The following is a 25,516-nucleotide window of genomic DNA, read 5'->3' as shown; positions in this document are numbered from 1 at the left end:
AACCCATTTCTCCCAGAGGGAGCTTTACTTTGTATCTAACCTGTGCAGTATCTGCCCTGGGAGTGTTTGAAGGGACAGTTTAGAGGGAGCTTTACTCTGTATCTAACCCATGCTGTTCCTGACCTGGGAGTGTTGGGTGGGACAGTGTGGAGGGAGCTTTACTCTGTATCTAACCCATGCTGTTCCTGACTTGGGAGTGTTTGGTGAGACAGTGTGGAGGGAGCTTTACTCTTATCTAACCCATGCTTTACCTCCCACTGTGATTGTTTGATGGGAGAGTCTTTAAGCAGCTGGTTAAGCTGCTCAACACAAATATCAATGGGTGGAGCATGCATGGAACACACTCTGCCAATTGGTACCTGAAAGTTGTATTGGATTCCTATTGATATCATAGGATTCCAATATTCAGAGACTTATATATGTATCATAAATGGTGCCCACCAGTTTTTGGTAGTTGCCTGGGCTGTCATTGCAATGACTCCATCAAAATGACGGCAGCTCAGATACAGCGGAAGCGGGCAGTAAGTGCTGCTCCACAATTATTGTTTCACAGTACTACCCTATTCCCACCAGCAGAGGAGATGAAAATCAGCCCTTACAGAGTTATAGAGAGAAAGATCACAAAATAGAGAATCGGAGAGATAAAAAATATTACAATACACTAAAAGGGAAAGACTAACATGGTGAAAGATAGATAAACAAAGAAAAATTATCATGTAGAATTAAAACCCCAAAGAGCTACAGTATTTCGGTTTTCAAACATATTTCCTCTTATTGCATGAGGCTAGATTGGGCTGGGCAACCGGCATCTTACGAGCCACCTGCAGCATGTTCTATTATCAAAGAGCAACTCTTATTGAAGTTGCAGCTCTCTTTCAGTCAAATTGGGCCACTGATTGGGAGAGAGTGCCTGCAGGAGATACTTGGCTTTAACATCAACCGGCCATGGTGTATCATTGCTGCTACTATGAACACAAACTTGCAGCACACAGTTATGAAAAAGAAGCAAGGTGCCGTTTCTTGGAATGAAGACCTTACTCCATTTTATGGCTTTTATGGAACAAGCTACATAGAATGATAGAGTATTTCAGCACAGAAACTGTCCATTCAGCGCCACATGAGCCACCTAGTCGAATCTCATTCTCCTCTCATGCTCCTTGCAACCTTTAACTTGCCTGTTCTTCAAGCAACTAATTGTCTTTGCAAAGTAAAAATTGATTCTTTTTCTAAGGGGTGGGTATGATTTCAAATTTTAACCACTCTCTGTGCAAAATAATTTTTTCCCAAACCTCCCAACCACTAACTATGAGAGAGAATGAGAGAAACAGAGGCAATGAAAGAGCAGATGAGAGAAAGATGGAGAAAAGAAGGGGAATAAAAGAGAAATGGGAGTGTATGAAAAAATGGGAAAAGAGTGAAAAATGAGATAGAAGGGAAAAGAGAGACAACGGGAGAAAAGGGGGGAATGAAAATATTCTAAAAGCTTCCAACGAATAAAAAGTAAGAATTGACATTTTGGTATATTTCACCAGATATTCCAAAATGCTGCATATTAATTGATACACTCATAATAAAGTATGAAACTGAGTACTGTGAACAATGAGCAAGTGTGACCTTAGCTCCTTTAATAAGACTCCAGAGTGTGGGTACCTCGTGTGTGGCCTGCTTATATTCAGTGCTCCCAAGGGATGCTGGGATCCCTTGGGACTCCAACAGGTAGGCCTTCTGGTGGTGGCGTGATACAGGTTGCAAGGGGTTAAATACGTAACATTAATGAACTACAAAACATAGACAAATATGGCAGCTGTCATGTATGCAACCTTCATACAACTGTAACCTTCATGTAACTGTAACCTTCATGCAACCACACTGTACACTGTATATATGTCCTGGAAATGCACATCTTGACCACAGGGGGTGAACTTGTGGGAGACACTCCTCACCTGGGCACTCAGGTATTTAAAGGGAGGTCCTACGCAGGGTCATCACTTCTTGGTCCTGATAATAAAGAAAGGTCATGCAGTGACCATGTCTGCAGTACATGCCTCGTGTGATTCAGTAGCAAGGTGCAGGGACACCACATTTGGCAACAAGAAACGGGAATCACTGAACCATGCGGATGGCCACCGGTAGCACAGAGGAACGTTACTGTGTGGGTGAGGACTGGGACGACTTCGTTGAGAGACTCCAGCAGAGCTTCGTCATGAAGGACTGGCTGGGAGCGGCAGCGGCTGACAAGCGGAAGGCGCATCTACTGACCAGCTGCAGACCAAAGACGTATGCGTTGATGAAAGACCTGCACGCACCCGAGAAGCCGGCAGACAAGTCCTTCAAAGAGCTCAGCCAGCTAATCAGTGAGCATCTCAAACCGGCGAGTAACGTACACATGGCCCGGCACCAGTTCTACACACACCGGCGTCAGGAGGGACAAAACATCTCGGACTTCGTTGCGGACCTGTGGCGCTTGGCCAGCCTCTGTAAGTTCACACACGCCTGCAGGGGGGAGATGTTAAGGGATTTCTTCATTGAGGGTATTAGTAATAGAGATCAAGGTCTTGACTTTAGAAGGGGCACCGTTGATAGTTCAGAATTTCATGGCAGGGGAAGAGGAGACCAAGCAAATTTACGCGCGCAGCTCTGGTTTCAATGTGGTGATGGACCAGGGAGTTAACATTGTGAACGCGGCTCAGGACTCCGTAGGCAGGCAAGGGCATTTTGAAACCGATGCTAGGGTGGGCCCGCAACAGGGACAATGGAAAGGGGATCGGCAATTCACGCCATCTCGAGGAACAATGCGTCCCGTGATGGGACCATTGACACCCACCATCAGAGGGCTTAGAAGCAACCAAAGGGACAATCAGAGAGGAATGCCTGGTAACAGCCCTTTTGTTAACAATAACCTCAGCTCATGCAGGAGGTGTGGGGGTAGACATACTGCAAAAAGCTGCAGGTTCCAGCAATTTATCTGTAGGAATTGCAACATCAGTGGACATTTGGCCAGAATGTGCAGGAAGGCTGTAGCGAGGCTAATCTACGAGACAGAGGAACCAGACGAGGGGTCTGCAATGCAGGATGATGCTTGGGGCAAAGCCATGGATGCTGAAGTTCAGCGGGTTCATGTGGATGAAGTCCACAGCTCATATACCAAAACGGCACCCATGATGATGAAAGTTTTATTGAATGGCATCCCGGTGCACATGGAGCTGGACACAGGAACCAGCCAGTCCCTTATGAGTGCCCAACAATTTGAGAGACTATGGCCACACAGAGCTAGCTGGCCAAAACTGGAACGCATTGACACGCAGCTACGGACGTACACCAAAGAGATCATCCCAGTGCTAGGCAGTGCAAACTTGGTGGTAACACATAATGGGTCAGAGAACCGGCTGCCACTCTGGATTGTCCCGGGAAACGGCCCCGCACTTTTGGGGAGGAGCTGGCTAGCCGAGATGAACTGGAAATGGGGGAATGTGTACTCCATTTCATCTGTAGAGCGAAGCTCATGCTCACAGGTCCTACAGAAATTCAGGGCACTGTTTCAACCAGGTGTCGGGACTTTCAAGGGCACCAAAGTAGTGATATGCATCACCCCGGACGCCAGACCAGTGCACCACAAAGCCAGAGCGGTGCCGTATGTGATGCGTGAGAAAATTGAAAGTGAATTGGACAGGCTGCTCAGAGAGGGCATAATCTCGGCAGTTGAATTCAGTGACTGGGCAAGCCCCATCTTTCCTGTTCTAAAAGCGGATGTCTCGGTCAGGATTTGTGGCGACTACAAGGCCACCATCAACCGAGTGACACTGCAGGACCAATACCCGCTTCCGAGAGCGGAGGATCTTTTTGCCACGCTGGCAGGTGGCAAGCTGTTCACCAAGTTGGACCTCACTTCGGCCTACATGACTCAGGAACTGGCTGAAGAATCCAAGCTTCTGACCACCATCACGACGCACAAGGGGCTATTTATCTACAACAGGTGTCCGTTTGGCATTCGTTCAGCAGCCACTATCTTTCAGAGGAACATAGAAAGCTTGCTCAAATCCATTCCTGGAACGATCGTATTCCAAGACGACATTCTCATAACGGGTCGAGACACCGAGGAACACCTCCAGAACCTGGGGGAGGTGCTATGCCGACTGGACCGGGTAGGCTTGCAGTTGAAAAAGCCCACGTGTGTGTTTTTGGCCCCAGAGGTCGAGTTTTTGGGCAGGAGAGTTGCCGCAGACAGGATTCGGCCCACCGAAGTTAAAACGGAGGCGATCCGCCGGGCGCCCAGGCCCGGCAACACATCGGAGTTGCGATCATTGCTGGGACTTTTGAACTATTTTGGGAACTTTCTGCCAAATTTAAACACATTGTTGGAGCTGTTACACGTGCTCTTGCATAAAGGTTGTGAATGGTTTTGGAGGGATGGTCAAGAAGTGGCTTTCAATAGAGCGCGGAACCTCCTTTGTTCTAACAAGCTGTTGACCTTGTACGACCCTTGTAAAAAACTGATTTTAACTTGTGATGCATCATCCAATGGGATTGGGTGCGAGTTGCAGCAGAGTAATGATGATGGCCGACTCCAACCGGTGGCTTATGCCTCCAGGTCGCGTGGATACAGCATGGTCGAAAAGGAAGCACTCGCTTGTGTTTACGGTGTGAAAAAGATGCATCGGTACCTTTTCGGTAGGCGGTTCGAGCTATAACAGACCACAAGCCGTTAACATCCCTGTTGTCCGACAGCAAGGCTGTCAATGTCAATGCTTCAGCTCACATACAACAATGGTCTCTCAAGCTGGCTGCGTATGACTATACCATACGGTACCGGCCAGGCATCGAGAATTGCGCTGACGCGCTCAGCAGGCTCCCACTGGCCATCTCAGCGTCGGAGCAAAGCGCTGAGATGGTCATGGCCGTTGAGGCTTTTGACACCGCAGGCTCCCCCATCACAGCCCGCCAGATCAAAATCTGGACCAACAGAGACCCCCTCCTGTCCAAGGTAAAGAAATGTGTTCTGACTGGGGATTGGGCGCCCGCACACGGGGCGTGTCCCGAGGAGGTCAGACCATTGCACAGATGGATGGATGAGCTCTCCATCCAAGCCAACTGTCTGCTATGGGGCAGCTGGGTAGTCATGCCCCAGAAAGGAAGGGAAGCATTCATCAGGGAACTCCACAGCGAGCACCCTGGCATCGTGCTAATGAAGGCCATTGCCCGGTCACATGTATGGTGGCCGGGAATTGACTCAGACCTGGAACACTGGGTTCGCAGGTACACGACGTGTGCCCAGCTGGGCAATGCCCCCAGGGAGGCCCCCGTCAGTCCGTGGCCCTGGCCCACCAAGCCATGGTCACGTGTTCACGTAGACTACGCGGGCCTGTTCATGGGGAAAATGTTTCTGATCGTTGTCGAATGGATCGAGTGCATCATATTAAACTCGTGCACGACATCCATCACAGTGGAGAGTCTGCGCATGGTTTTCGCAACCCACAGATTGCCGGACATTCTGGCCAGCGACAATGGCCCGTGCTTCACCAGCCATGAATTCCAGGAGTTTATGTCGGGTAACGGCATCAAACATGTCCGGACAGTGCCATTCAAGCCGGCTTCCAATGGCCAGGCGGAACGTGCGGTCCAAGTCATAAAACAGGGCATGCTCCATATCCAAGGACCCTCCCTTCAGCACCTCCTATCGCGCCTGCTGCTGGCCTACAGGTCCCGCCCACATTCGCTCACGCGAGTCCCGCCAGCGGAACTACTGATGAAACGCACGCTTAAAACGCGGCTGTCCCTCATTCATCCAGCCCTGGCAGACATTATTGAGGGCAAGCGCCAGTCCCAAACCGAGTGCCATGATCGAAACGCAAGGGGGAGGTGTATAGAAATTGATGACCCGGTATTTGTTCTTAACCATGCTTTGGGACCCAAGTGGCTTGAGGGCACCGTAATTGGCAAAGAGGGGAATAGGGTCATAGTGGTCAGACTCAACAATGGGCAGATATGCAGAAAACACTTAGACCGAGTAAAGAAAAGGTTCAGCATCGACACTGAGGAATCTGAGGAAGAGCATGAGATGTTACCCACACCACTGCCAGTGGACGAGCAACAAGGACATTCACCAACATGCACAGTCCCTGCGGCCAGCCCGGACAGGCCGGAATCACCTCAGGTGACAGAGATGCATGCCAAGGCTCAGCCACCAGAGCCCCAACTGCGGCGCTCCACGAGAGAGCGTCGACCACCTCAAAGGCTTAACCTTTGACACAAAAAGCGTGAGGGGGGAGGTGATGTCATGTATGCAACCTTCATACAACTGTAATCTTCATGTAACTCTAACCTTCATGCAACCACACTGTACACTGTATATATGTCCTGGAAATGCACACCTTGACCACAGGGGGTGAACTTGTGGGAGACACTCCTCACCTGGGCAATCAGGTATACTTATTTACAAGGTGAGACGATCTGGGGCTTTTCGCTCCCTTGTCGATAGTCTCGGTACAAATGCAGGAGTGGGTGAGTTGGTTAGTTCTTCACTGGGCTGTTGGGCAGCCGTCCTTAACGGGCTGCTGGGGATGGTGAGATCGGCTTCGTGGTCAACCATGATGTCAGTTGCCACTTGTGTGTGCCTTCTTCGAGTTGTTCGTGGCTGTTGGTGAACCGCAATTTGATTTGGTCCAAATGTTTTCTGTGCGTTTGTCCATTGGCCAATTTGACCTGAAACATCATACTCCCCTCTTTGGCTGTGACCTTGCCAGTGAGCCATTTGGGACCATGTCCATAATTGAGCACAAACACAGGATCATTGATCTCAATATCGCTTGACAAATTTGCGCGGTCATGGTACACACTTTGTTGATGTCACTTGCCCTTCACGTGATCATGGAGATCAGGGTGGACAAGAGAGAGCCTTGTTTTTAGTGCCCTTTTCATGAGCAGCTCGGTGAGTGAGTGGGGTCTGGTGCAGTAGCTAAGCAGCACTCGGGACAGCCGGGTCTGCAGGGAGCCTTCCGACACACGTTTCAAGCTTTGCTTCATGGTCTGTGTTATACCTGTAAATACTTTGTGTAGCCATCAGAGGGCTCATCCCCTGGAGTCCCAAGGGATCCCACAATCTCTTGGGGAGCACCTGTACTTAAGGAGGCCTCACAGGCTGGAGAGGCACTCTGGAGATCTGCAATAAAAGGTCACACTTTACTTTGAGCTCACAGTATCCAGTCAGACTCTTTATTCATACATAACAACTGGCAACGAGATACAGATAATGAACCCAATGATGCAGAAAACAGTGGGCATCCTGGAGAAATTTTCGGAGGGAGATGATTGGGAAACCTTCGTGGGGTGACTTGACCAATACTTCGTGGCCAACGTGCTGGAAGGAGAAACGAACGCTGCCAAACGAAGGGCGATTCTCCTAATCGTTTGCGGGGCAGCAACGTATGGCCTTATGAAAAATCTGCTTGCTCCAGCGAAACCCACTGAGAAATCGTACGATGATGTGTGCACACTGGTCCAGGAGCATCTGAACCCGAAGGAAACGTTCTGATGGCAAGGTACCGGGTCAACACCAACTAAAGGTCTGAAGGCCAGGAAGTGGCGAGTTATGTCACCGAGCTAAGACGCCTTGCAGGACATTGCGAATTTGAAGGACATTTGGAGTACATGCTCAGGGACTTCTTTGTACTTGGCATTGGCCATGAAGTGATACTTCGCAAACTTTTGACTGTAGGGATCCCAACCTTGAGTAAAGCCATAACGATAGCCGAAGCGTTCATTGCCACCAGTGGCAATATCAAGCAAATCTCTCAGCACACGAGTGCTGCTACAAATACTGTGAACAAAGTGATGTTGTTTTCAAACTGCAACGTATAGGCCAGGCCTCACATGCCTGCAATTACACGTCCGCAGATGTCTCAGAGTCCACCATCAAGGGTGATGAATGCAAGGCCATTAACACCTCATTGGCGCTGCGGGGGTGATCATCGTTTCCAATCATGCCGCTTCAAAGGATACGTTTGCAAGGGTTGTGGAACAGTGGGACACCTTCAACGTATGTGCAGGCGAGCTGCAAACCATGCTAATCATGCAAACCACCATGTTGCAAAGCAGGACACATCCATGGCAGATCACAACGAACCAGAGCCTCAGACCGAGGAGGCAGAGGTATATGGGGTGCACACATTTACCACAAATAATACCCCGATAATGCTGAAGGTTAAATTAAATGGACTCCCGGTGTCAATGGAGCTGGACACGGGCACGAGCCAATCCATTTGAGCAAAAAGACTTTTGATAAATTGTGGTGATGCAAGGCCTTAAGGCCAGTCCTGACTCCCATTTGCACTAAACTGAGAACTTACACAAAGGAACTGATTCCCGTAATCGGCAATGCTACCGTAAAGGTCTCCTACGATGGAGCGGTGCACAAGCTACCACTCTGGGTGGTACCGGGCGATGGTCCCACGCTGCTCGGCAGGAGCTGGCTGGGAAAGATACGCTGGAACTGGGATGATGTCCGAGCGCTCTCGTCTGTTGACGACACTTCGTGTGCCCAGGTCTTAAACAAGTTCCCCTCACTGTTCGAACCAGGCATCGGGAGTAAAAGTGCAGATCCACCAAATTCCGAGGGCGCGACCCATCCATCACAAGGCGAGAGCAGTACCGTACATGATGAGAGAGAGGTTGGAGATCGAGCTGGACTGGCTGCAATGAGAGGGCATAATTTCGCCAATCGAATTCAACGAGTGGGCCAGTCCGATTGTTCCAGTCCTCAAGGGAGATAGCAACGTCAGAATCTGTGGCGATTACAAAGTAACTATCAATCGTTTCTCCCTGCAGGATCAGTACCCATTATCAAAGGCTGACAACCTTTTTGTGACTCTGGCTGGACTTGACCTCGGCCTACATGACGCAGGAGCTGGAGGAATCATCGAAGGGCCTCACCTACATCAACACGCACAACGGTCTCTTCATTTACAACAGATACCTGTTTGGGATTCAATCAGCCGCGGCAATATTCCAGAGAAACATGGAAAGCTTACTAAAGTCAGTCCCGCGCACCATGGTCTTCCAGGATGACATCTTGGTTACAGGTCGAGACACAGTTGAGCATCTGCAGAACCTGGAGGAGGTTCTTAGTTGACTCAACCGGGTGGGGCTCAGGTTAAAATGCTCGAAGTGCGTTTTCCTGGCGCTTGAAGTGGAGTTCCTGGGCAGAAGAATCGCGGCGGACGGCATCAGGCTCACCGATTCGAAGACGAAGGCAGTCGAGAATGCACCGAGGCCACAGAACATGACGGAGCTGTGGTCGTTTCTTGGACTCCTGAACTACTTTGGTAACTGCTTACCGGGTCTCAGCACACTGCTCGAACCACTGCACACCTTACTGCATAAAGGAGACGAATGGGTATGGGGTAAAAGCCAAGAAAATGCCTTTGTAAAAGCTAGAAAGCTGTTATGCTCAAACAAATTGCTTGTGTTGTATGATCCATGTAAGCGTTTGGTACTCGTATGTGATGCATCATCATACGGAGTCGGGTGTGTATTGCAACAAGCTAATGAATCTGGGAAATTGCAACCAGTTGCATATGCATCCAGAAGGCTGTCTAAGGCTGAGAGGGCCTACAGCATGATTGAAAAAAAAACGTTAGCGTGTGTTTATGGGGTAAAGAAAATGCATCAATATCTGTTTGGGCTCAAATTTGAATTGGAAACGGATCATCAGCCACTGATATCCCTCTTTTCCGAAAGTAAGAGGATAAATACGAATGCATCGACCCGCATCCAGAGATGGGCGCTCACGTTGTCCGCATACAACTACACCATCCGCCACAGGCCAGGCACAGAAAACTGCGCCGATACTCTCAGTAGGCTGCCATTGCCCACCATAGGGGCGGAAATGGTACAGCCCGCCGATTTAGTCATGGTTATGGAAGCATTCGAGAGAGAGCAATCACCTGTCACAGCCCAACAGATTAGAACCTGGACGAGCCAGGACCTCTTACTGTCCTTACTGTCCTCAGTAAAAAATTGTGTGCTTCACGGAAGCTGGTCCAGTGTCCCATTGGAAATGCAGGAGGAAATAAAGCCGTACCCAGTGGCGCAAAGGTGAAATGTCTATACAGGCAGTCTGCCTTCTGTGGGATAATTGGGTAGTGGTCCCCAAGAAGGGCAGGTACACTTTCATCAGCGATCTCCACAGTACTCACTCAGGCATTGTAATGATGAAAGCAATAGCCAGATTCCCACGTGTGGTGGCCCGGTATCGATGCGGACTTAGAGTCCTGCGTGCACAAATGTAATACATGCTCGCAGTTAAGCAATGCACCCAGGGAGGCGTCACTAAGTTTATGGTCTTGGCCCTCCAAACCGTGGTCCAGGGTCCATGTCGACTTTGCAGGTCCGTTCTTGGGTAAAACGTTCCTAGTGGTTGTAGATGCGTCCTCCAAATGGATTGAATGTGAGATAATGTCGGCAAGCACGTCCGCTGCCACCACTGAAAGCCTGCGGGCCATGTTTACCTCGCACAGCCTGCCTGAGGTCCTTGTGAGCAACAAAGGTCCATGTTTCACCAGTGCCAAGTTCAAAGAGTTTATGACCCGCAATAGGATCAAACATGTCACATCTGCCCCGTTCAAACCAGCATCCAATGGTCAGGCAGAGAGAGCAGTGCAAACTATCAAGCAGAGCTTGAAAATGGTAACTGAAGGCTCACTGCAGACTCGCCTATCCTGGGTCCTGCTTAGCTACTGCACGAGACCCCGCTCGCTCACTGCAATTTCACCCGCTGAACTGCTCATGAAAAGGGAACTTAAGACAAGGCTCTCGTTAGTCCACCCTGATCTACATGAACAGGTAGAGAACAGGTGGCTTCAACAAAGTGCATACCATGATAGCGCAAATGTGTCACGCGAGATTCAATGATCCTGTATTTGTGTTGAACTATGGACAAGATCCCAAGTGGCTTCCCGGCACTGTTGTGGCCAAAGAAGGGAGTAGGGTGTTTCAGGTCAAACTTTCAAATGGACGCATTCACCGGAAACATTTAGACCAAACCAAACTCAGATTCACGGACTACCCTGAACAACCCACATTGGACCCTACCTTCTTTAACCCCCCCAACACACACACCAGTGGCAACCGACACCGCAGTTGACCACAAAGTAGAACCCATCACCCGCAGAAGCCCACCAGGACTCACCCACACCAGGCAGCCCAGCAAGGCCAGCTGCACAGCAGCCCAGCGAGGGCCCAAGAAATGATTCACCAAAACCAGCATTTGCACCGAGGCGATCAACCAGGGAAAGAAAGGCCCCAGATCGACTCACCTTGTAAATAGTTACATGATTGACTTTGGCGGGAGGGCGGGGGTGGGGAGTGTTGTTATATATGTAAACCTGTAAATACTTTGTGTAGCCACCAGAGGGCTCATCCCCTGGAGACCCAAGGGATCCCACAATCCCTTGGGAGCACCTGTATTTAAGGAGGTCTCACAGGCTGGAGAGGCACTCTGGAGACCTGCAATAAAAGACTAACGTCACACTTTACTTTGAGCTCACAGTATCTGGTCAGACTCTTTATTCATACATAACAGTCTGAACTGCCCGTTCTGCCTGGCCATTGGATGCGGGCTTGAACGGGGCAGATGTGATGTGTTTGATCCCATTGCAGGTCATGAATTCCTTGAATTCAGCACTGGTGAAGCACGGCCTATTGTCGCTGATTAGGATATCAGGCAAGCCGTGCATGGCAAACATGGCTCGCAGACTTTTAATAGTAGCTGTGGGCGTGCTTACAGATATTATCACACATTCAATCCATTTTGAGTATGCGTCCACGACAACCAAAAACATTTTGCCTAGAAATGGGCACACATAGTCCACATGGACCCTCAACCACGGTTTGGAGAGCCACGACCACAAACTTAGAGGTGTCTCCCTGGGTGCACTGCTCAGCTGAGAGCAAATGTTGCACTGGCGCACGCATGACTCTAAATCTGAGTCGATGCCAGGCCACCACACATGGGATCTGGCTATGGCTTTCATCATTACGATGCCTGGGTGGGTGCTGTGCAGTTCACATATGAACGTATCTCTGCCTTTCTTGGGCAAGGCTACGCGATTGCCCACAAAAGACAGTCCGCCTGCAGGGATATTTCGTCTTTGCGACTGTGGAACGGCTTAATCGCCTCCTACATCTCCGCTGGGACACTGGACCAGCTCCCATAGAGGACACAGTTTTTTTACCAAGGACAGTAAAGGATCCTGGCTGGTCCAGCTCTTGATCTGGCGGGCCGTAACGGGGGACTTTTCATTCTCCAATGCCTCCATGACCATGAGCAGGTCCGCTGGCTGTGCCATTTCCACCCCGGTGGTTGGCAATGGCAGCCGACTGAGAGTGTCTGCGCAGTTCTCTGTGCCCGGTCTGTGGTGTATTAAATAGTTATATGCCAACAGCGTGAGTGCCCATCTTTGGATGCGGGCAGAGGCATTGGTGTTAATCCCTTTGCTCTCAGGGAACAGTGATATGAGCGGCTTGCGGTCAGTTTCAAGCTCAAATTTGAGATGAAATAAGTACTGGTGCATTTTTTTTTACCCCATAAAAGCACGCCAGAGCCTCTTTTTCAATCATGCTGTAGGCCCTTTCGGCCTTGGACAAACTCCTGGATGCATAAGCGACCGGTTGCAAGATCCCCGATTCGTTAGCCTGTTGTAACACACACCCGATCCAGTATGACAACGCATCACAAGTTAGCACTAATCTTTTACAAGGGTCATACAGGACAAGCAATTTGTTTGAACACAACAGATTTCTGGCTTTCTTAAAGGCAGCCTCTTGTGAATTCCCCCATACCCAGTCATCTCCCTTATGCAGTAGCGCATGTAGGCATTCAAGCAGGGTGCTTAACCCAGGTAGGAAATTACTGAAATAGTTAAGGAGTCCCAGGAACCACCGCAGCTCCGTCACGTTCTGTGGCCTCCGTCTTGGCGTCGGTGGGTCTGATGCCGTCTGCCGCGATTCTTCTTCCCAAGAACTCGACCTCTTGTGCCAGGAAAACATACTTCGAGCGTTTCAACCTGAGCCCCACGCAATCCAACCGACTAAGAACCTCTTCCAGATTCTTCAAGTGCTCAATGGTGTCCTGACCTGTAACCAGTATGTCGTCCTGGAAAACCACGGTGCGAGGAACCGACTTTAGCAGGCTCTCCATGTTCCGTTCGAAGGTTGCCGCAGCCGACCAAATCCCGAACGGGCACCGGTTATAGATGAACAGATCTTCGTGCGTGTTGATGCAGGTGAGGCCTTTCGAAGACTCCTCCAGCTCCTGCGTTATGTAGGCCGAGGTCAGGACCAGCTTGGTGAACGTCTTTCCTCCAGCCAGGGTCGCGAATAAGTCGTTTGCCTTGGGTAGCGGGTACTGGTCCTAGAAACATAGAAACATAGAAAATAGGTGCAGGAGCAGGCCATTCAGCCCTTCTAGCCTGCACCGCCATTCAATGAGTTCATGGCTGAACATGAAACTTCAGTACCCCCTTCCTGCTTTCTCGCCATAATCCTTGATCCCCCGAGTAGTAAGGACTTCATCTAACTCCCTTTTGAACATATTTAGTGAATTGGCCTCAACTACTTTCTGTGGTAGAGAATTCCACAGGTTCACCACTCTCTGGGTGAAGAAGTTTCTACTCATCTCGGTCCTAAATGGCTTACCCCTTATCCTCAGACTGTGACCCCTGGTTCTGGACTTCCCCAACATTGGGAACATTCTTCCTGCATCTAACCTGTCTAAACCCGTCAGAATTTTAAACGTTTCCATGAGGTCCCCTCTCATTCTTCTGAACTCCAGTGAATACAAGCCCAGTTGATCCAGTCTTTCTTGATAGGTCAGTCCCGCCATCCCGGGAATCAGTCTGGTGAATCTTCGCTGCACTCCCTCAATAGCAAGAATGTCCTTCCTCAAGTTAGGAGACCAAAACTGTGCACAATACTCCAGGTGTGGCCTCACCAAGGCCCTGTACAACTGTAGCAACACCTCCCTGCCCCTGTATTCAAATCCCCTCGCTATGAAGGCCAACATGCCATTTGCTTTCTTAACCGTCTGCTGTACCTGCATGCTAACCTTCAATGACTGATGTACCATGACACCCAGGTCTCGTTGCACCTTCCCTTTTCCTAATCTGTCACCATTCAGATAATATCTGTCTCTCTGTTTTTACCACCAAAGTGGATAACCTCACATTTATCCACATTATACTTCATCTGCCATGCATTTGCCCACTCACCTAACCTATCCAAGTCACTCTGCAGCCTAACAGCATCCTCCTCGCAGCTCACACTGCCACCCAACTTAGTGTCATCCGCAAATTTGGAGATACTGCATTTAATCCCCTCGTCTAAATCATTAATGTACAATGTAAACAGCTGGGGCCCCAGCACAGAACCTTGCGGCAACCCACTAGTCACTGCCTGCCATTCTGAAAAGTACCCGTTTACTCCTACTCTTTGCTTCCTGTCTGACAACCAGTTCTCAATCCACGTCAGCACACTACCCCCAATCCCATGTGCTTTAACTTTGCACATTAATCTCTTGTGTGGGACCTTGCCGAAAGCCTTCTGAAAGTCCAAATATACCACATCAACTGGTTCTCCTTTGTCCACTTTGCTGGAAACATCCTCAAAAAATTCCAGAAGATTTGTCAAGCATGATTTCCCTTTCACAAATCCATGCTGACTTGGACCTATCATGTCACCATTTTCCAGATGCACTGCTATGACATCCTTAATAATTGATTCCATCATTTTACCCACTACTGAGGTCAGGCTGACCGGTCTATAATTCCCTGTTTTCTCTCTCCCTCCTTTTTTAAAAAGTGGGGTTACATTGGCTACCCTCCACTCGATAGGAACTGATCCAGAGTCAATGGAATGTTGGAAAATGACTGTCAATGCATCCGCTATTTCCAAGGCCACCTCCTTAAGTACTCTGGGATGCAGTCCATCAGGCCCTGGGGATTTATCGGCCTTCAATCCCATCAATTTCCCCAACACAATTTCACGACTAATAAAGATTTCCCTCAGTTCCCCCTCCTTACTAGACCCTCTGACCCCTTTTATATCCGGAAGGTTGTTTGTATCCTCCTTAGTGAATACCGAACCAAAGTACTTGTTCAATTGGTCTGCCATTTCTTTGTTCCCCGTTATGACTTCCCCTGATTCTGACTGCAGGGGACCTACATTTGTCTTTACTAACCTTTTTCTCTTTACATACCGATAGAAACTTTTGCAATCCGCCTTAATGTTCCCTGCAAGCTTCTTCTCGTACTCCATTTTCCCTGCCCTAATCAAACCCTTTGTCCTCCTCTGCTGAGTTCTAAATTTCTCCCAGTCCCCGGGTTCGCTGCTATTTCTGGCCAATTTGTATGCCACTTCCTTGGCTTTAATACTATCCCTGATTTCCCTTGATAGCCACGGTTGAGCCACCTTCCCTTTTTTATTTTTACGCCAGACAGGAATGTACAATTGTTGTAATTCATCCATGCGGTCTCTAAATGTCTGCCATTGCCCATCCACAGTCAACCCCCGAAGTATCATTCGCCAATCTATCCTAGCCAATTCACGCCTCATACCTTCAAAGTTACCCTTCTTTAAGTTCTGGACCATGGTCTCTGAATTTACTGTTTCATTCTCCATCCTAATGCAGAATTCCACCATATTATGGTCACTCTTCCCCAAGGGGCCTCGCACAATGAGATTGCTAATTAATCCTCTCTCATTACACAACACCCAGTCTAAGATGGCCTCCCCCTTAGTTGGTTCCTCAACATATTGGTCGAGAAAACCATCCCTTATGCACTCCAGGAAATCCTCCTCCACCGTATTGCTTCCAGTTTGGCTAGCCCAATCTATGTGCATATTAAAGTCACCCATTATAACTGCTACACCTTTATTGCATGCACCCCTAATTTCCTGTTTGATGCCCTCCCCAACATCCCTATTACTGTTTGGAGGTCTGTACACAACTCCCACTAACGTTTTTTGCCCTTTGGTATTCTGCAGCTCTACCCATATAGATTCCACATCATCCAAGCTAATGTCTTTCCTAACTATTGCATTAATCTCCTCTTTAACCAGCAATGCTACCCCACCTCCTTTTCCTTTTATTCTATCCTTCCTGAATGTTGAATACCACTGAATGTTGAGTTCCCAGCCCTGATCATCCTGGAGCCACGTCTCCGTAATCCCAATCACATCATATTTGTTAACATCTATTTGCACAATTAATTCATCCACCTTATTGCGGATACTCCTTGCATTAAGACACAAAGCCTTCAGGCTTGTTTTTTTAACACCCTTTGTCCTTTTAGAATTTTGCTGCACAGTGGCCGTTTTTGTTCTTTGCCTTGGGTTTCTCTGCCCTCCACTTTTCCTCATCTCCTTTCTGTCTTTTGCTTTTGCCTCCTTTTTGTTTCCCTCTGTCTCCCTGCATTGGTTCCCATCCCCCTGCCATATTCGTTTAAATCCTCCCCATCAGCACTAGCAAACACTCCCCCTAGGACATTGGTTCCGGTCCTGCCCAGGTGCAGACCGTCCGGTTTGTACTGGTCCCACCTCCCCCAGAACCGGTCCCAATGCCCCAGGAATTTGAATCCCTCCCTGCTGCACCACTGCTCAAGCCACGTATTCATCTGCGCTATCCTGCGATTCCCACTTTGACTATCACGTGGCACTGGTAGCAATCCCGAGATTACTACTTTTGAGGTCCTACTTTTTAATTTAGCTCCTAGCTCCTTAAATTCGTTTTGTAGGACCTCATCCCTTTTTTTACCTATGTCGTTGGTACCAATGTGCACCACGACAACTGGCTGTTCTCCCTCCCATTTCAGAATGTCCTGCACCCGCTCCGAGACATCCTTGACCCTTGCACCAGGGAGGCAACATACCATCCTGGAGTCTCGGTCGCGGCCGCAGAAACGCCTATCTATTCCCCTCACCATTGAATCCCCTATCACTATTGCTGTCCCACTCTTTTTCTTGCCCTCCTGTGCAGCAGAGCCAGCCACGGTGCCATGAACTTGGCTGCTGCTGCCCTCCCCTGATGAGTCATTCCCCTCAACAGTACTCAAAACGGTGTATCTGTTTTGCAGGGGGATGACCGCAGGGGACCCCTGCACTACCTTCCTTGCACTACTCTTCCTGCTGGTCTTCCATTCCCTATCTGGCTGTGGACCCTTTCCCTGCGTAAGACCAACTCACTACACGTGATACTCACGTCATTCTCAGCATCGTGGATGCTCCAGAGTGAATCCACCCTCAGCTCCAATTCCGTAACGCGGACCGTCAGGAGCTTGAGGTGGACACACTTCCCGCACACGTAGTCGTCAGGGACACCGGAAGTGTCCCTGAGTTCCCACATGGTACAGGAGGAGCATAACACCCGACCGAGCTCTCCTGCCATGCCCTTCGATACACTTAAATTGGCAACAACAATGTTAAAAGTTACTGATTAATATAAGAAGAAAAAGAAAAACTACTCACCAATCACCAGCCAATCACTTACCCCCTAGGCTGTGATGTCACCTTTGTTTCTTTCTTTGCCTTCTCCCTGTAGCTGCACCGGCACGCCTCTCGCCGACCCCGGACTCGCGCTGCTCCGTGCTCCCGCCTCCTCGACTGACTGCTCAAACTGCTCGACTCCCGCTGGCCTTTATAGGCCTCTCGTAACTGGGACGACATCCGAGCACCTGTAGCGAAAAATGGTTAATCGTTACTTTACAGTCCCCACAAATTCTAACCGTGCCATCCTCTTTAAGTACCGGGATAATCGGACTAGCCCACTCGTTAAATTCCACTGGTGTGATAATGCCTTCTCACTGCAGCCTGTCCAGCTCGATTTCCACTTTTTCACGCATCATGTATGGTACCACCTGTGCCTTGTGGTAGATGAGTCACATACCGGGAATCAAATGGATCTGCACTTTTTCCCCCCGAGAAGCTTTCAATGCCTGGCTCGAACAATGATGGGAACTTGCTCAAAACCTGAGCACATGAGGCGTCGTCGACGGATGAAAGCGCTCGGATGTCGTCCCAGTTTCAGCAGATTTTTCCCAGCCAGCTTTTGCCAAACAATGTGGGGCCATCCCCTGGCACAATCCACAGCGGGAGTTCGTGTACTGCTCCGTCATAGGAGATTTTGACTTCTGCACTGCCAATGACAGGGATTAGTTCCTTGGTGTAAGTCCTTAGTTTGGTGTGAATGGGGCTGAGCTTGGGCCTGTGTGCCTCTTTGCCCCACAGCCTGTCGAAGTCCTTTTTACTCATTATAGACTGACTTGCCCCCGTGTCCAGTTCCATAGATACTGGAATACCGTTCAGTTCACCTCTCAACATTATTGGTGAACATTTTGTAGTGAATGTGTGTACCCTGTACACTTCTGCCTCCTCGGTACAAGTCTCCAATTCAGCCTGATCCACAGTGGATCGATCTTCCTCTGCAACGTGGTGGTTTGCAGGGTTTGCAGGGTTTGCAGCTCGCCTGCACATTCGCTGGAGGTGTTCCATTGTTCTGCAACTGTTGCATACATAGTGCTTGAAGCAGCACTGATGGGGCCGATGGTCACCTCCACAATGCCAACAAGGTGTTAACTGCCTCGCATTAACGATTGACCCGGCAGACTCTGGGTCATCTGAGGTCGGGCAGCAACAGCCGACGTGTCCGTTATGCCATGTATATTTCTGCTCGAAACCGACGTTACTTTATGCACAATACTGGCTGAAACTTCTTTACTCCACGAAATCTGTTTGGTGTTGTCACTGGAGGACATAAATGCCTGGGCTATCGTTATGGCTTTACTTAGGTTCGGAGTTTCTACAATAAACGGTTTGCGAAGGATTGTCTCATGGCCAATGCCCAGTACAATAAAAGTCTCGAAGCATTTGTTCTGGGAATCCCTCAAACTCACAATGTCCTGCGAGGTGCCTTAGTTCGGCGACATAGCTCGCCACTTCCTGGCCCTCCGATCGTTGACACATGTAGAACCGATATCTCGCCATCAAAACGCTTTCCTTAGGATTTAGGTGTTCCCGGACCAGCGTACATAATTCTTTATAGGATTTCTCTGTTGGTTTTGCCGGAGCTAGGTGGTTCTTCATGAGGCCATAGGTTGTTGCCCACAGACAGTTAGGAGGATCACCCTTCGTTTGGAGCATCCTCGTCCCCTTCCAGCTCATTGGCCACGAAGTATTGGTCGAGTCTCTCCATGAAGGCCTCCCAATTGTCCTCTTCTGAGAACTTCGCCAGGATACCAACTGTTCTTTGCATTTTTGCGCGGTTATTCATTACCTCATCGCCAATTGCTATGCTCACAATAAAGGATGAAACTGAGTACTGTGTACGATGAGCAAGTGTGACCTTAGCTCCTTTAATAAGACTCCTGAGTGCAGATACCTCATAGATGGCCTGCTTATATACTGAGCTCGCAAGGTTTGCTGAAATCCCTTGGGACTCCAACAGGTAGGCCTTCTGGTGGTGGTGTGATACAGGTTACAAGGGGTTAAGTACATAACAGGGGGCACTCCCTTTTGAAAGTTGAAAAAATTAGCGACAGGTGCTAATGTTCAGGTTTAAAAAAATTTGGTGTTTGCGCTCCAGGAAGGAAATGGAGTGCTAAAGGACACAGGCGGGTGGTAGTTGTGCAGCGCTACCGCATTCCGAGGCTCCTTCCCTCCCTTAAAGAGAAGGGCCATCACTGCAGGCTCGGCATTTGGACTATTTAGCTGCTGCGATCCAGCCTGATCAGCCAAATGCACTCCAGCAGAGTGCCAGGCTGATCAATCGCGACCAGGAGAATTTTTTTTTTTAATTTTTAAATTCAGAAATTTTGGTACTTACCTTGGCAATCTCCCCTTTAACTTTTGCCCCCGAAATGCCCAACCTGCCAAATAACGCCTCCTGCAGCTGTTGGTGTTTTTGCCCGGCAATGCTGCAGGGATTGGAACCGAAGTTTGGGTCCGGGGCGCTGCCGGGGCGATGCACATGGCAATGACTTCACAATCTCCGGGAAAAGGAGATCCGGGCGCAACGTCTTATCACCGCCGCAATCCTCTTGCCAAAATTCGTGGGAGTCGTTCATTCGCCGCGCCCAGTCGGTAAGTCGTTAAGACCCAGTTATCGCCCCTAGGGGTCAATTTCTAGGCCAAAGTGTTTTAGTTAGTTAGATTAGGTGATGCATAACATCCTACACAGGGGCCCATAGCATGACCTTGACCTTCCAGGCTAGCTGTCCGTTGCTTGTAAGTTAGGGTTTTGACTTTGTTTGATGTATTTTTAATTCGGCCAATGAAGGCCCAACCTATGTTTCTTCCATTATTGCTAAAAACCATATTATAATGCTAAGTTAGGAATTGGAGTTAGTTTAACAGAATTCCTTGCTAAGATGTGTAAGTTAACCATTGTGTAAGAACAGAATAGAATATAATTGAATAATTAATTTTATGGTACAACAGTCTGATAATGAATAGAAATAGTTAGTTTACACACCAACTGCATGATCATAAATAACTGATAATAAGCAGTTTCGAGCAATGAGGCCTCTGATTGAAGGCGTTTGAAGGCCAAGCTTGGTGTGTATGGGCTACTGACTCCAGACCCATCATCCATAGAATCGAGAAAGACTTGCTTCCACTCTAAAAATGGGTCCTTAGGTTGCTGAACAGTCCAATACAAGAACCACAGACCCTGTCACAGGTAGGACAGATAGCCATTGAGGGAACGGGTGGGACTGGTTTGCCACATGCTCTTTCCGCTGTCTGCACTTGATTTCTCCATGCTCTCGGCGATGAGACTCGAGGTGCTCTGTAGACCACAGAGGACAAGACAGTATGAGATAAGAGACTATAGCTTTGGAAGGAGAGGGCCAGATGAGATAAGGGAAGACAGTCCTCAGCCTGCTGCAAGGCCATGATTGGTCAAGTACAGCACCCATGTGTAATGATTGTGAGAAGATCCCTGACAGGTGGAAGATAACAGGAGGGTTAGCCTTTTTCCATGGTTTAAACAAAGAATTTGACATGCCATTGGGCACTTTGTTTTAAGGGGGACCTCTATAAGTTAAATGGTACTGTCGATAATCTACCCCAGGCCCAACCCTAAAAAGAGAATAAAAGCAAGACCCAAAAAGCCCTTAGCGCAGACAGTTAAGTAAGTACTCGTAAGGACGGATAGCATGCTGTATTCGGTAACATTCTTGAGTAGTTCAGGAAAAGAGAGGACTAAGAAAAGTTGTTTGTGCACACCAGCCGTCTGTCTGATTGGGTCCGATACCAGGTACTTGTCATGGTCGTATGTTTTTGCTGTATAATTAGTGTATTATATTCCATCCTCAACACTGAATAAACACAATCGGCTGGATTTTAGGCTTTTATGTTTTTGGGGCGATAATGGTGGCAAGGCGGGAAAGTTAGCAGCCGGGAATAGTTTGTGCCTCAGTAGGTAAGTTTTGGCATCTGGGCCCTGTGTCAGGGAGCGCAGCGGTAAGGAAGGTGTTGTACACCTCTCTTGGCGCTAGGATGGCAAACTCCCGAGCTAAAGAGCCGACACGGGAGAGCTCTGAGAGATGTTCTGGGGGTGCGGGGGGTGGGGGGGATGTGGGAACTAAAAAAAAGCACAAAAACATTGCCCAGACCACCACAACACAAATCGCAAAAAAAATTAAAAGAAAAAACAATCACACTTACCTTCGGAGTCCATTACTCACCTCTTCACTGACAGGATAGTTGGACCACCCTCATTTCTCAGGCAGTCATTGTGAGGTGCACTTCCAGCCAGACGGGTTGGGCAGGAGCTCAAACTCATGCAGGGTTGCAACCAGCTCTTCCAGGCGGTGCTGCTCTGTGCCGCCACAAAACCGGACCCGAGGATCGCTGCGGGGTACTGGAGGCTGACCGCCCGCCCAGAAGACCTCACCAGTTCCACCGCTCCGGGGCGAAAAACGAAGCCCAAAATACCCACCATATTGGTTTGCACTTGATCCTGATTATTTGAAAGAATAGAGAGATAAGTTAATCTCAAGAGACGGGACCTCAATTTAACATCTCATCCAAAAAGCAACACCTTCAACAGTGCAGGGCTCCCTCAGTACTGCATTAGAGTATCAGCCTAGGTAAGTGCTCAAGTCCTGGAGTGGAACTTAAACCCATGATCTTCTGACCTTCTGAGGTGAGACTGCCACGACTGAGCCAAAACACAAGTAGCTAAGTGTGGAGAGGATGCAGACATCAAAGTAGTAAAAAGTGGAAAGGCACGAGTTACTGACAATATTGCTAGAAATTTCCTTACGAATGGAGGAAACTCTGTTAGAAAGTTTTACAATATATACCAGAGAGACGGATGCAATCAATGATCATTATAATAACCAGACAAGCACAGATGCAAAAATGAGAGAACAATTCAGCCTAATGAATCATTCAAACAACATTATACTCAAATCTGTTTTACACAGACCAGGACAGTGCATTGGGGAAATTTTATCAGAAGAGCAATTTGGGTCACACACCATAAGTAGTGCTGTTGAGCAAATACTTATACATGCTTATCAGTAAAAATTGTTGGGAGAGATTTTCATGCAAAATTTGTGCTGCCTGCTCATTATACTAATTGCAGCATTGATCTCAGCACTAAATGTGATGCTAATTGGCTTACCGCTCAATGGGGGGCCAATATCAAGTGCAGTCTAATGGCTAGTACTGTTTGTCCTAGGCTCTCTGCACTACTTAAAGGGGAGGTGCTTTGTGGCAGCAGCACCTCATTGTCAGTTAGGCTGAAGACATGGCAAACAAGGGAGCGAGCACAAAGGTTCTCAGGTGCTGCACTGGAGGTCTCGGTCGTGGCCATTCAAAAAAGGTGGGCTGTACTGTTCCCACAGGGTGGCAGGAAGCCATCCAAGGCCACTTCCAGGAGGCTCTGGGAGAAGATAGCTAACTCCCTCACGGCCACCAGTGTGGTCCCAGGGACCTGGATCAATATGAAAGGAAATGTAATGACCTCACACAGTTGGTCAGGGCCAGTGAGGGCTTCAGAAGGCTTCCCACCATCTGCACCACAAATCTTACAAGTTGCTCAATGCACCACAGCCCTATCATTCACCTACCAACAATCTCTAACATCAGACTTCATTCACTCTCACAACTTGACCACTGCTGCAACACTCACACTCACATCTCACACCTTGCTCATACTGACCGCTATTCAACTATAGCAGGCACATCACCCAAACACATTGCACTACACTCACTGACACATTTCCCTTTCTCTTGCAGGCAAAGGTGGCACGCTATAAAAAGGAGCAGCGACAGATGGGAGGCGGCCAAGATGCTGTACGGACCTCACTGATCTGGAGGAGTCCATCCTTGACATAATTGGAGGGGCAGCAACGGAGGCCGTGGAAACAGGAGAAGTTGAAGCTTTTGCCGATAATGACGGTACGCTCATACCTAATTGTTTTTCTCACATCCCACTTCCCACTCATCCTACAATTCTACAATCTCTTTACACTTACAAGCTACTGATAGTGTATACCTGCTTTCCCCCGCTCCCCTCACCACAACCTAACCTTTGTGGATGGCGAGTTCGTGTATGAATTCTGCTGCACATGACTCACATGAGGACCTTGATGGGACAGCCTTAAGAAGGTATGCACACAGAAATGCTAGGTGCAATGGCAAGTCTGCCAGAGAGCTTCTTGTCAATGTCAAGGATTATGGAGGAGACTGGTTCCGACATTGGACAGGGCTTTGCGCAGAGCTTGCACCCTATGATTTCCAGGATGGAAATGATGGACAACTTGGAGACATCTTGTCGATCCAACTATGATGGTACATATGATGGACGATGCCACAGCTTCCATTCCAGCACAGGCAAAAGTGACCCAAGCGACCCAAGCAGTGCTGCAGTGGAAGCGCAGAATGCTCTCATGCAGTCTCAGCTTGCTGCCATCCAAGCTCAGACTGCTGTCCTCATCGCTGGGTTTACGAATGTTGAAAGAGACTTGCAGGGTGTCGCAGCAGTCCAGCAATCTGTCCTCCAACAGACTGTTAGGAATGCTGAGGTGCCACCCCGGTGGCATGGCAGTGGGTCTGTGGAGGAGGAACCTGCCGTCCTCTCAGAATGACAGCATTCTTACACCTACCACTGCCACTCAGGCAATGGCAATGGCACTGCCGATCAGCCAGCCAGTTCAGACTGCTGCCGCCCATGCTGAGGTGGTGCAGTCTACAGCCGGGCCTTCTAGGTCCAGGGCTGCTCGAGGTCATCCTGCAAGGCTATCTGAAACCTCCCCCACTCCTTCCACCAGTGATGCTGCAGCCATGGGGGAGCACTAGAGTAGGAAAAGGCACACAAACAACAGGCACTGAGGGATTGCACAAGTTGATTAGTTCATATTGAAATGTTGATTGGATTCCGATAAATTCATGATTTTTTTGTTTGGACTGTGCTTTTTGTGGTGACTCCCATTTCAGCTTTGAGCCCAGGAGGACGCTCTGATGTTCCATGATAGTAGGATGGTAGGATGGCAATGTGGTGTGTAACGGGGATCTGGGGTTTCATTCACTGGAATCGGAGTCTGATGAGTCATTCTTGGACAGCCGGGGATTTTCTGTCTGCCTACTCACACCCTCCTTTTCTTCATCCTCATCTTCTTCCTCTTCCTTTTCCCTGGTGGCAAGAACTGCGCCCTCATGATGGCCAAGTTGTGGAGCATGCAGCAGACCACCATGAAATAGGACACCCGCTCCGCCGAGGACTGAAGGACTCCTCCTGAGCGGTCAAGGCAGCATGCCTGTTGCTTGAGCACCCCAATGGTCTGCTCAATGTTCCTGCTGGCACCATGGCTGCCAATATGTGAGTGCTGGGCACGAGTGGTGGGGTTGTGGAGGGGAATCATCAGCCAAGTGCAGAGCGGAGAGCAGGATGAAGGCATTATGACTGCTGCCAGGATAGTGGGCATTCATGATCATGTTGTGCTTGATGCGGTCGCACAACAACTGTACATTAAGTAACTGGTAGCCTTTGCGGTTAAGGAACATCTCAGGATAGGTATGTGGTGCCCGCAAAGCCACGTGTGTGCAGTCTTGAAGGATAAATATTGGCCAGGGCACATAAGAACATAGAAGTTAGGAGCAGGAGTAGGTCATTTGGTCCCTTGAGCCTGCTCCGCCATTCAATGAGATCATGGCTGATCTTCTACCTCAACTTCACTTTCCTGCACTATCCCCATATCCCTTGATTCCCTTAATATCCAAAAATCTATCTATCTCTGTCTTGAATATATTCAATGACTGAGCCTCCACAGCCCTCTGGGGCAGATAATTCCAAAGACTCACCACACTCTGAGTGAAGAAGTTTCTCCTCATCTCAGTCCTAAAGGGCCAACCCCTTATTCTGAGACTGTGACCCCTGGTTCTAAACTCCCCAGTCAGAAGAAACATCCTCGCTACATCTACCCTGGCAAGCTCTGTAAGAATCTTGTATGTTTCAATGAGA

This window comes from Pristiophorus japonicus, chromosome 1 (genome assembly GCF_044704955.1).
Source record: "Pristiophorus japonicus isolate sPriJap1 chromosome 1, sPriJap1.hap1, whole genome shotgun sequence".
Classification (NCBI taxonomy): Eukaryota; Metazoa; Chordata; class Chondrichthyes; family Pristiophoridae; genus Pristiophorus; species Pristiophorus japonicus.
Note: the sequence above shows the minus strand (reverse complement) of the source record.